Source organism: Penaeus monodon, unplaced genomic scaffold, assembly GCF_015228065.2.
Source record: "Penaeus monodon isolate SGIC_2016 unplaced genomic scaffold, NSTDA_Pmon_1 PmonScaffold_2174, whole genome shotgun sequence".
In the NCBI taxonomy this organism is placed as follows: Eukaryota; Metazoa; Arthropoda; class Malacostraca; order Decapoda; family Penaeidae; genus Penaeus; species Penaeus monodon.
This window is the reverse complement of record NW_023651634.1, coordinates 8,547-21,175: the sequence shown is the minus strand read 5'-3', so window position 1 is coordinate 21,175 and position 12,629 is coordinate 8,547. Positions and strand designations below refer to the sequence as shown.

The 12,629-nt window shown below is 34.3% G+C and overlaps 1 non-coding gene and 1 pseudogene across 1 annotated transcript; one reads left to right on the top strand and one right to left on the bottom strand.

Moving 5' to 3' along the window:
• The first annotated feature begins 1,549 nt into the window (after positions 1-1,549).
• Positions 1,550-1,702, top strand: LOC119570091 (annotated as a pseudogene).
• Positions 1,703-6,412: 4,710 nt separating this feature from the next.
• On the bottom strand, positions 6,413-6,531 carry LOC119570085. The gene has a single exon (XR_005228362.1). It is a non-coding gene; the product is annotated as a 5S ribosomal RNA (ribosomal RNA).
• Positions 6,532-12,629: the final 6,098 nt, after the last annotated feature.

The following is a 12,629-nucleotide window of genomic DNA, read 5'->3' as shown; positions in this document are numbered from 1 at the left end:
ATTTTAATTTGCTCCTAAAACAGTACTGTGGGATAAACCCATTGGGGTCGAAAATACTCCGATCCATGGGGGAGGTAAAGGAAGCCCCCTAGTAAATCTCCAGTTTCTCAAAAAATTTTTTTAATTCATGTTTTTTTTGGGGGGGGGGGGGTTAACCCCCACAATTTTTTTAAATATTTCTAAATTTAATTGCTTTTTCCCCACGTGGGCAAAGGAAAAGCAAATCGGGAAAGCGTCACTCTTTTGGGGAAACCCTTTTTTGATACCCAGCTTTTTTAAAAAAGGGACCCTAATGTAAAATATTGGAATGCATAAAAATTTTTCAATTAGTTCATACCTCTTAAAAGAAAATGAAAAAATTTAAACCAAAATGTACTTTCCCTAGAAGTTTTGTAGATTATGGTTTCGGGTTGTTCTGGGGGGACAGAGTGGTTCAAGCCCTTGTATTTGGCTTTTTCTTTAAAAAAATTTTTTAAATTTTTTCAAATCTTGCCCTTATATGCCTGTAGATGATGAAGTCAAGGTGGCACAGAGTAAAAAAGTTTTTTTAATTTTACAGACACAATTTTGATATGATATAAAAATTATAGAAATATCCCTGGGGCCCACAAAGGGTTTCATATGTAAATTTTGGGTTTATTTTTGATTAGGGAGTAGATTAATCCGGAGGGTAGTGGGGACCCATTTGACACTTTTCCCATTTTTGACGAAATAACGCACAGAAATAAAGGGAAAACCCCCAAACATTTTTATAAAACCCCGTTGGAGGGAAGGGAATCATTTTGGGAAATTTACTGATTTTTTGGGCGTTTTTCCGACAACAGTGGGGGAAAAAGCCTTTTTAAAAGGTCCACCTACTCCTTTTTTCCCCAAGGGGACTTTGGGTACCCTGAAAATGTTAATAATTTGATTTAAAAAATTGGAAAAATTTTTCCCTGGAGGGAGTGGAAAAAATCCCAAAAGGTACGGGAAAAATACCGGGTGATCCCGCGGCTAAGTTTAAGAGGCCCATAGCACCTTTCCCCCTATTTCAGAAAATTGGTAAATATATCTAAAAAAAGTTATAGTCTAAAATTTGACTAAAACCTTCCAGAGTGAAAGGTTACGTAAAAAAAAAATTAAGATCTGAATGCATATATCCCGGTGTAATTTTTAAAAAGGGTTTAATATTACATTTATGCGAACATGTTTTATCCATCGGTATTTATGGATATATTTTTTATATTTTTGTGTGGTTCGCACACATCAGTAGCGTACGAACATTGAAAAAAAAAAGCGGGCTTTTTAAATTTTCATATAGATGATATAATTAATTGCGCGGGAGCTTTTTATTCACCTTTGATATGTACAGGATAGTTTCACATATAATGCCTTTTATGTTTAAAGTTTTTGGTTTTTAAACTAGTTTTTAAATGTAATTGTGTCCTTTTTACTTGGAGTTTTTTTTAGAAAAGCAAAAAAGGTTTAAAATTTTTTATCTGTATAAAAATTGAATGGTGTGAGGTTCGAGTTTTGACCCATGGTGGGGCGGCGGGTGGGGAGTTTTTGCATACTTACCCCGGCACAGGGGATACCCTTTTCACGAAGGCGGGTTTTCCAAAGACAAAGGGTCACCATTGACTCCGGTGTCGCTGACCCTTCGATTAACCCCAAAAGGTGCGCAATTTTTTTAAGCGGGGGACTCCTTTTGCGCTTATCCCCCTTATAACCCTTTAAATTTTTTCCGGGAAAAGGTATTTAAAACCCACTTTTCCCCCTAGTCTAGTTAGTAAGTAAGTAAAATTAAAAAAAAAGACCCCCTTTAAAGGGGGTTTGGGGAAAAAAGAAAGGGGGAAAGGGGAAGGATAAGGGTGGGATCGGAAAAATTATTTTGTAAAAGAAAAAAGTTGGGGGGGTTTAAACCTAACGGGGGTAAAAGTTGGGGGGGGTAGCTTTAAAAAGGAGGAGGGAAAAGGGGGAACAAAGGCCGGGAATTGGGGGCCCCGCGCCCTCGGTGGTTTGCGCTGCCCGCATGGCAAGGGCCCCTCGCTTTCGCATGAGCGAACTCCCCGGGTCGGCCCAGGGCTTTAAACCCAGTCATCTCTTTTCTTCTATATATTTGGTTAATTTTTCAAAAGGGGCCCCTTGGAAATTTTTACATATAAAATTGTTTCGATTTATATATATTGTATTTCGTAAACGAGTTAAAATACTGAAATACAGAAAAATTTCAGTTTCATTTTCATGGTAGTATTCATACTAGCTTAAAAATTATTTTTAGTAAAAAGTCAAGCATATGCAAAGGTTTTTTTTTGGGGGGCAACATTATGGGTATTTTTTAAGGGCAATGCCTTTGATTTTTTTCATGAAAAAAAGATGTGAACCCTTTCAAAGCTGTATATGTTTTTTATAAAATAATATATATTTTATAATATATATATATATATATAAATTTTTATTTATTATTTTAAAATATATATTTTTTTTATATTTAAAAATATCTTTTATATAATTAATTTTATATTTTATATTTTATTAAATATATATATAAAATTATATATAAATATATATATAAAATACAAAAAAATCGGTCTTTTTAAAAAATTTTCCCTGTAAATTATCGATGTACCATTTTTCGTTTTAATTTTTAGAAAAAAAAACCCCAAAAAATACGATAAAACGATGCGATATTGAATGCTAAAAGGGTACAGTACCAACAAAAGCATCGATCGATATATTATCACATTTACTGGCCCCTCTCTTAAAATAAAATGATGAATGTAAAAACATAAGATATCGGAGAAAATGGTGTAAATTATTGGGTGATAAGTTTAAAAAAGCCCAAAACTGATAATAATCCTAATTGTAAATCCTACCATTTTGTAAAAGATAATTAGTAAAAAAATAAATAGAAAAACTTTGTGATAGTGATCATTGGGAAGCAAAAAAGTTTTAAGGGTTTTCAAAGGCCTTTTTTAATCATTTTCAAATAATTCGAAAACGGAAAGATCTTAAAGATAACTATAAAAAAAACCAATCACGGATGGGGAAGCGTAGATTATTTTTGCCTCAGTGTCGTGGGCATGTTTTTTTAGGGTTTAATCTGTCCCCTTTTTCTTTTTAAGGGATTTCCTATTGTGGAAATTTTTGCATAGAATATTTTCATTTACAATATCCCACATTTCTTTTTGTCCCGTTGACCATGTCAAAGATACTGGGTTTTATTTTGGGTGAAAAAAAAAATTTTTTTTAAAAAAAATTTGAAATTGTTAAACCTACACCAAAAAAGGCCCTTAATCAGTAAAATTTTTAATTAGATTAAAATTTCCCCCAAAATACTTAAAAATCGTGATAAAGGCCAGCTTAATGATATCAGTAATTACGGTAATGATAAAAAATAATGAAAAATTATGAGAAAAAAAAAATTTTAAAAAAGGGGAAAATTGTTGTTCCCCATATAGACAAATTTTTTGAGGCCCCTTTTTATCTGTCCCCTACCTTACTGTTTTCAAATTTTGTGTTGTGCAATTTTGTTTTTGGGAAAATTTTAAAAATATAATTTTTTTAATCTATCTGCGCGGAGACTGGCCCTAGTTGGGGTTTTTTGTATGTTGTGTTTGGGGCTTTTTTAAAACCCTTTAATATAATTTATTTATTTTCTTTCCAAAAAGAAACGGGGGTATTTCCCAAACCAAAAGCTTACTATCGTTGGCGAATGAATTAGCAGTTTGTATATTTATGAGTGGACATAATTTCATTTTCATTTCATAAAATTATACCAGACGAATCAGTCATTTTTTTTTTTTTTCGGCCCCGGAAGACCCCAACAAAACTTCTTTTTCTTTTTTGGGCTATCTTTTTTACGATCATATCTTAAATTTTTTTTTGTAATATCATACTTTAAAAAATTTTTACTAATACACTTAATATACTTGTTTCGCTTCTTTTTTGGGTTTTCCCAAAAAAAAATTTTTTTTATTATGAGAAATTTTTTTAAAAAGAAATTTCAAATTTTCTTTTTACCCCAAAGATTCATACATTCAAATTTTCTGTTTTTCCTTCTCCCTCTTTGGATACTTTTTCACTATTTGCTATTGACTGAAGTAAATATCAATTTATTTTTCTATAAAAAAATAAGAAGAGTTGCTAAAATTGTAAAAAAAAATAAAAAACAAAATTTGGGTATTTCAATAAATAAAACAGCATCTGTTGGGGTTTTCCCCGGCGGTCCCCTCCCTTTTAATGACCCGATTTCCAAAAGGGGCTTAATTTCCCCTGATCGACGAGAAGGGGGTGCCCTTTCAACGTGGGGATGGGCGATGGCGTTAATATTTAACATTAACCAGGGTTTTTTTTTCCCGTGTTCATTGACTTTAAAAAAAACAATGCTTCCCTTTTTTTTTGCATCAAACTTCATTACAAAGACGTTCAAGGCCATCAAAGTAACAATCAAGGGGGGACTGGGGGAGTTAAAGGGAATTCTAACTAGGGGCGCTCCCTTTTTTTTGTGACGCTGCCTAAAAATGTAGTTTCCTATTGGGAAGTTTTTGTTTAGAAAAATTTTCATTTTTCAGTTTCTAGATTTGCTTTGTCTGGCGCGGAGATAACGAATGTTTTTGCTGTGTGCTTCTCTTTGTGATGTTAAACCGTAAAATAATACATTTTTTTCAACATTCCTCTAACGAAAATGAAATAAAAGTGTTTTTTTGAAAATCAAAAAAAAGATCTACAGAAAAATCTTCAAACCCTTTAGCCAAAAAATTTTTTGCTAAATTTTTAAATTTTGGATATATTTATTAAATATTTTATATTATTTTCAGAAACTTAATAAAATTTTAGAATGGAGAAATTTCATTTGCTTTGGTTAATCTATGAGGGTTTTATTTGTTTTCTTCGCTCCCACGGCGGGTGGAAATTTTTTCTCTAATTTCCCTGGACTAAGTATAATTTCAATTGTTGTTTATATAAAATGTAGGGAAAAGTTTCCCAATAGTAATGAATCCCTTTTCCTATTTTAGTTTTTATAAAAAAAGTGCCAACAGATTGGTGTTCCCAGGCCCGGGCACCCACCCCAAATACTGAACCCGACCCAACGTTTTTTAACTTCGCTGGTCGGAAAGAAAAAGCGGTTTCTTTCAAAAGTGGTATGATCGGTTTGGCGGTGTTTTTTTAAATTAAACCGCTTTAATCAAAACTATTTTAAAAGAAAATTAATATAAAGTACCTTGGGTTTTTTCCAAAAAATTTTAAAAAACTTTTTCATCCAAAGCAAATCCCCACTATTAGTATAGGCAAATTTTAACTCAATTGTCACCAAATTTTTAAACCCTTTTGTAAGCTTCCCTTTCCTTTTTTTTTTTTTGCCCAATTTTGTAAAGAATGCAGGGGGACACAAGAACATAAAAATATTGAATAAAAAATTTGTGAAAAACACGCATCCCTAACTCTCACATCGTTACTGTTAGTAGGAAAAGTTAAATATTATAGATAATAATAAACAGAAATTCAGATTATTATTGAATCTTGAGTGCTTTCATATAACTTCTTGCTATTACTGTGTCTCTTCTTTTGTTGGTATTATCAATATTTGTAATTGTATTTGTATAATTCTTCTTCCTAGTAATTTTGTCATTATCACTATCATTAATCAGTCTTTAAACATGTGATAATTTTTGCTTTCAAAAGCATTATTGTTATGGTACTGACAATATTAATGATAATTTTTAAAAAGTTATAATAAAAGTGTTGTTGATAATACTGGTTATGACTGTAATCCTACTACTAATGAGAATTAGTAAACCAATAATTAGAAAAAACAATAGCATTGTGACCAAAAATATCTTAATGATACAAATAATTAAGATATCTATGATCATGATAATTATAGCTAAACCAGTTGCCGATAGGGATGAAGAGTAAATTATTACGTTACAAGGTCGTTGACATGTTTTCGAGCTGTTTCACTTATCTTAATATGTAGTTTCCTGTTGTGCATGTTTTTTTTTTTTCTTTTCTTTTCTTTTTTTTCTTTTTTGAATATTTTCATATAGTTTCTAAATCTGTTTTATCTTGCTCGGATATTAGACAGCGTTATACTGTGTGTTTCTCATAGTGATTATCCCGTAAATATGATGTATTGTTTTCTACACCCATCCGAAAAAAGAAATAAATCTATTTTATATAATTCACCCGTCCTACCATGATAAAAATAAGAATCTGTTTTCTATAAATGACCCGCCCTACCATGAGTTAATTAATCAGAACTAAGATGGCCTCTGTAAACCGCCGCTTGGGGTGACATATAACATACTAGTACAAGAAAATGAAGAAGTTAAAGAGCGTTCTTGAAAAATAGTAAAATGAAGATAACATTTGTGTTTCAAGTGGTCACCCATCCGAGTAGTGCCAAACATACTTAACATATGTAATAAAATGCCAACAGCATCTGGTGTTCCCAGGCGGTCACCCATCCAAGTACTGACCAGACCCAACGTTGCTTAACTTCGCTGATCGGACGAGAAGCGGTGCTTTCAACGTGGTATGATCGTTGGCAAAGTATTGATAAACGTTAGCCACTTTTCTGTCGTGCTCGTCATTTTTATACATCCTAATATAATGTATATTTTAGTTTTGCATCAAACTTCATGACAATGACATTCCAATCATAACATTGAGATCTTTTCCATAATGTAAACATCAGTCACAATCGACTACTATCGGGAGTATTGGCAATTCTAATTATTGTCACCAGTTTTTTGCACCTGCTGTAAGCTTTTACTAATTATTGGGCTGTGCAACTTTGTAAAGAATACAAGATGTAGAAGTAATGATAAGAAATTGAGTAATATGATATTTTATATGATTTTTAATGTGTACTCATTCTACTGCATCTCTTGCACAGAGATAAACGATATAGCTAACCATAAGCAAAAATACCGATTATTATTGAATCTTAAATTTTGAGTGCTTTCATAAAACATTTTTGCCGCTATTGTTCTTGTTATTATCTTTTTTTTTATTTGTTTCGTTATGATTATTACTAGCATTTTCAATATATTATTCTCATCATCGTTATTGTTATTAGATTATGATAATTACTGTCATTAACATAGTCGTTGTTGTCATGATAATGGTAATAACGATACTTAAATGTAAATATAAATCATAATTAGCATCATATCAAAGATACTGGTAATAATATTATTGATCATAATTCGAACAAAATGTAGTATCATTGTTGATAATGATTACCCGAGCAGTAACGATGATTAGTGAATTAATATTTCGACAAAATGAAATATAGCAATTATGGTAATATCACTGTCTCTTGGTAAAATGATAATACTAACCGCATAAAGAAGTCATTTAGGCCCTCTTATATGTAGTTAAGATCATACAAATAAGAACATTTGTTTTTACAGTGGTTTAGCCTTTTTTTCGTGGCGGAGTATTCTCGACTCTCCATCCACAATGGGTTCCTTATCCTCAGAAGTTATTTTCCCTCGTGTGTGAGCAAGTTAAGAGTGGCTATGCGAAAGGGCTCTAGTAGAAAAACAGCTAGGATGCGACTGATGCACTGAACGAATGCACCGTGCTAATAGACGTGTCTGTGTTACGAGTTGATGGTCAACATACTTAGTAAAAAAAATACATACTAGATTAATTGAGGTAAAAAATACTAGATTTATGGTTTTTCTATTAACAAACACAGAACTCAGGTCACAGTGAAAATTCTGGACCTACGTTGGCAACACTGATTAGAAATTTGTTTTATATCGCTTATTATGTAGAATCGTGATGAAAAGAGAAAAATATGACTAGAGAATTGTTAAAGTTACAATTGCAAACAGGATTTGAATCCCAAATACACCATTCCTGTGATTAGTTGATCTTTATCATATATCTCTAGAAGCATGACTGAGATTTATTTACGGAAAAGAGAATCATCATGAGTAATCATCGCATGTTCCAGTTTGCATAAATGAATAGTGACCCTAAATTAGATTTGCTTGCCTTAGTGATCATGTGGTACTGCATGGAGAGTAAAGAAATTTCCAACAAAAGGGAGAAAAAGTCAACAGTGTAGATAGTTATTTTATGTCACCCATACATTCGAATACTTTTGGCATTTTATTATATATGCTATATAAGCCATACATATTTGCCTAAAGAACTCAATGAAAATTATGCTTCAGTCAACAGCAAAACAGTAAAAGCAAATTTACCGTTGCAAAGAGGGAGAAGGATAGAACGAATTTAGTAGTAATCGCATGAATATAATAGTAAAAATACAAGTACTGATATCTGCAAAAGAACAGTGGAAAAAATGATAGAAATAAAGATAATATCAATATCCAGGACAGCAAATAAAATTTTTAAAAAGTCGCGGCTGTAGTTTCATTAATTGGATTGTTATACAAAAGTATATTTGTTTGTATATATATATAATGTAAAAATGTCTTTTTGCCTTTCCCCAAGTGTTTGAGTAATAGTTGCAAACCATTAATTCTTTATAGAGTATTATGGCACAAAAGAGTGATAGAAGTCTAGCAGAATTTGGTAAATCATTAACCATTATTGGATTTACTCCCTTAAGTGTTGGACTGGTTGATGTTAGTATGAATCTCATTGATGTGACTCTGATGCCATGGCATTGAAATTTGCAAATGGTATGTAAAGAGTAAGCAATGATGATGTTGATATTAGTTATAACATTCTAAAAGGATTGATAAATGATGGTGATAATGATGATAAAATTACTAGTAATAACCATTTTACGAATACTGATATTTTGAAGACTGATAATACCAAACATAAAACAATACGATAACAGCAAGAAGTGCCCGAAATATGATTGCATGTGAACACAGATTTATAACCGTATCAAGATCATTTTACTCAATATCTAATATATTACTTGTATATCGTGCATTTTCTTTACATAGTTGCACAGCTCAAAAATGAGTAAATGGGCTCACGACAGGTGCTTTAAAGTGGTGACAATTGTCTGTACTCCAACAGTGATGATTGATGCACTGTGGAGCAGATCCGAGTGATTAGACTGGAATGCCATTTTAATGAAGGTTTGATGCAACAACAAAAGATAAATTATATTATGTATGAAAAATCTGTGATCACTGACGTAAAGCTGGTTTAATGTTTTAAGTTGTACGACAACGATCAAACCACGATGAAAACACGCTTGTCGGCCGATCAGCGAACTGAAACAACGTTGGGTCTGGTGAGTACTTGGATGGGTGACCGCTTGGGAACACCAGATGCTGTTGGCGTTTTATTATATATGCATTTCTCAAGAGTTTTCAGCAGGTATAATTGTGTTTGCATAAAGACTATGTTTTTTCTACAAGCCTTCCCTTCCGTGCGCTAGTATAACTTATTACCCTAAGCGGCAAACAAGCACAAACGCAAGCATTCAGCACAACATTAGGTCCAGTCTAAGTGCCGTAGAAAGATATAGAAAATTTTCCGAACAAAAACTTGCACAATGGAAAGTGCATCTTTAAAAAGGGACCTCAAGCTCAATAACATGTCCGTGGCTTTTCTTTCTTTCTTTCTTTGTTGGATTTCTTGGCTATCAACCAGCGGCATGTGGCCAAGGTTATTAAGCCAATGGATCCTATTTATTCTATCAATCTATATAAGGTCAAAAAGTTTGTCCCCCTTTAAAAAAAGTGATTACTTTACTGATGATATTTTTCGTCATTTGATATTATTTGGTAATGTAAAATCTTTTTTTTTTTGTTGGAAATAATTTTATTTTTTGCCTTTGTATTATGTATTTGTTGCAGACTATAAATATGTGGTGAATGATAAGGCTAATGTTCCAGAGGTGACATTGTGGGGGGAAATTTTTTTTTCAATGTAGGGAGTGAGGTGTGTTATTTTAGTGGAAATTCACCCTGAGTCGACCCAAACCCCACCTCCTCCCTTCTGTTTTTCCTGTGGGCTGTATCCCACAGTTCTATTGTGGTTTTGATTTTGTTGGTGAGTTGGAGGCTGGTCCACTCACTTTGCTACAGGAGATGTATTTTGATTTTATAAGAGACACAAAACACCTGAGATCTGTACGGACTATGCTAAGGCAGATCACCAGTTGACCCGGCTAATTTGTCAGCCTGCTCATTCCCATGGATACCAGAGGGCCTGGTACCCATATTAGCTTGATTGTTTTGTTGGTACGATTTAGCTTACGAATGATATTTCTCATAAGTTTATTTTTGTTGGTTTGTATTGTTTTAATGGTTTTAATTGTACTTAATGAATCTAAAAAAAATACTTTTCTTTCGTGGGTCGTCGATAGTGCAAAATCAATGGCTTTATCAATGGCAATTAGTTTCAGCAAGTAAGATGGGTTGTATGATTCGGCAGTCTGTACTTTTGTTCTCATTCAGTCGACCATTCACCGGCACCCTCACACTCTTCTGTCTGGAAGCCGTTGGTATATTATTAAAAAAAGGGGAGATGTTTAAAAAGGATCTCTCTGAACCTCTGGAATACCCCCACCTCCGGCCCCATGGCCTTAGCTGATAGAAGCCAGCTTCCATGATGGAAAATTGGGAGTTTCCATGGCGCTATATTTGACTGAACCAGGGTATCGATGGTAGAGAAATCTATACCGACTTTCTCGACGAGGTCGGATCTCGTGGCAAAGGCCTAATGCCACTTTTGGCCATTAGGGTGGCTCGGGTCTCGAGCCACCTTTGGGGCATAGTTCAGGCTAACTGGCGGGCGTCTGAGTCGGAGGGGAGTACTCCTGACTTACCTCAAGACGCTCGATCCGAGTGCATTTCAAGGCCCCAAGACACACACGCAAAAAAGCATTCTGCACAGCACCCAAACCTTTCAAACTTGTTCTCGATGCCGAACCATACACGATTGACCCATAATCTACTTTAGCCCTAATCAGGGCTTATATACCATTAGCAAAGACTGTCTATGAGCTCCCCATTTTTACCAGAATATACTTTAATAAATTTAGTGCTCTTTGACATTTATTTTTTAACTGACCAATGTGGTTTTTCCAATTTAGTCTACTATCAAAAAATAGACCTAAAAATGTAGCAGAATTTGAATAGGGATTGGGTGGTTGTCTAAGGTTAGCCTTATGTTGGTTTCCCTCCTATGTGAAAAAAAAAATATCCCAATACTCTTTCTAGTGGAAAACTTAAAACCCCACTGGAGGCCCAGTTATGAATCATATCCAGTTGCATTGGATGCGATTGCTGAGAATTCTCATTATTGCTGGAATGCCATAATGCACAATCATCAGCGTACAGTGAGTATTTAAGATTCCGAGGAGGAGTTGGTAAGATGTCATTAATCATACATAGAAATAATGTTGGGGGACAAGACACTTCCCTTCCTTGCCTGGACAAAATTGCCCAAAAAAGTGACATTGTCGGAAATAATTTGACAGCAAAAGTTCGTCGAAATAAAACTTGAATAAAAAAAGGGCAAGTCCACGTAATCCAAAGCATAAAGTTTCTAAGTAGGCCTATCGCCAGTCATGTCGTAGGCTTTTTCTATAATCTAAAAATACTGAAATCAAAAATTTTTTTTTTGGCAATGGCCTCTTGAATATGACTGTCCAGCTTTACTAGCTGACGAGAGTTTGGCGTCCCTTGCGGAGCCGCACTGCTCGTAAACTAGTAAATTACTTGAATTTAAAAAATGCAATAGCCTACTGTTAACAATTCGTTCCATGACCTTGGGCAATTGGGCGGTGGGAGATGGCAGTCGGGGATTAACCCCTCCTTTCAAAGGGGAATGATGTGGGCGAAGTGCCATGAGTTTGGAAAATGTGGCTTTTCCAAATTTTCATGTACACTTCTAGCAACTTAATCATGTCACCCTGATTAAGATGCTTCATCATCTCATATCGAATCTCATCGGGCCTGGGGATGTTCCTCTACAGGCTTCTGGGGCTCGGACAACCCTCATCCATTGTAAGATCTTTATTTAATCAAAGTCATCTCCTGTGGCAAAAGTAAATTTGGGGTTGCAGCTCAGCCTCTTCTTTGATGGTCAGGAAGGTAGGATGGTAATTAGCTGAGCTGCTTGTATGAGATAACTGCCTGGCGAGTGCATTAGCAATGTCTCAAGGTGAATCAAAATTAGTGCCCCTTTCAGTGATGATTTAATTTTAAAAGATTTTTTTTTTATTAATAGTGGCCCAAAACCCTTTCTGATGTTTTGTTTTGCTATTTATTTAGAGACAAAGCTCCGGCAGGAGTCTCTTTTTTCTTGTCTTATTGTTCTACGAGCCCTAGCTTTTGCTAGTTTGTAATTAGCCAAAGTTCTCGTCATTAGTGATGTTATTTTTGAAAAGCGTTGAATTGCGTCGGCACAGTGCCCTGCGGCAATTTTGGTGTCCACCATGGAACTCTAGCTTAACGCTATCGGGTCGAAGTTTTAGGAATGGATGGCAATGCTGCTTCTATAATCAAATTCTGAATATTGTTTACTTTATCATCAATGGTTTCCCCAACAAGTCGAGCTTGACGCTCCTTGTGAAGGCGACCCAGTCTGCTCGTTTTACGTTAAATTTAGGCGCTGAATTCGTTCTCACTGTGTCGCATGAATATTTAATCAAATAGGAAGATGATCGCTTCCCAACGAGTCGTCAATGG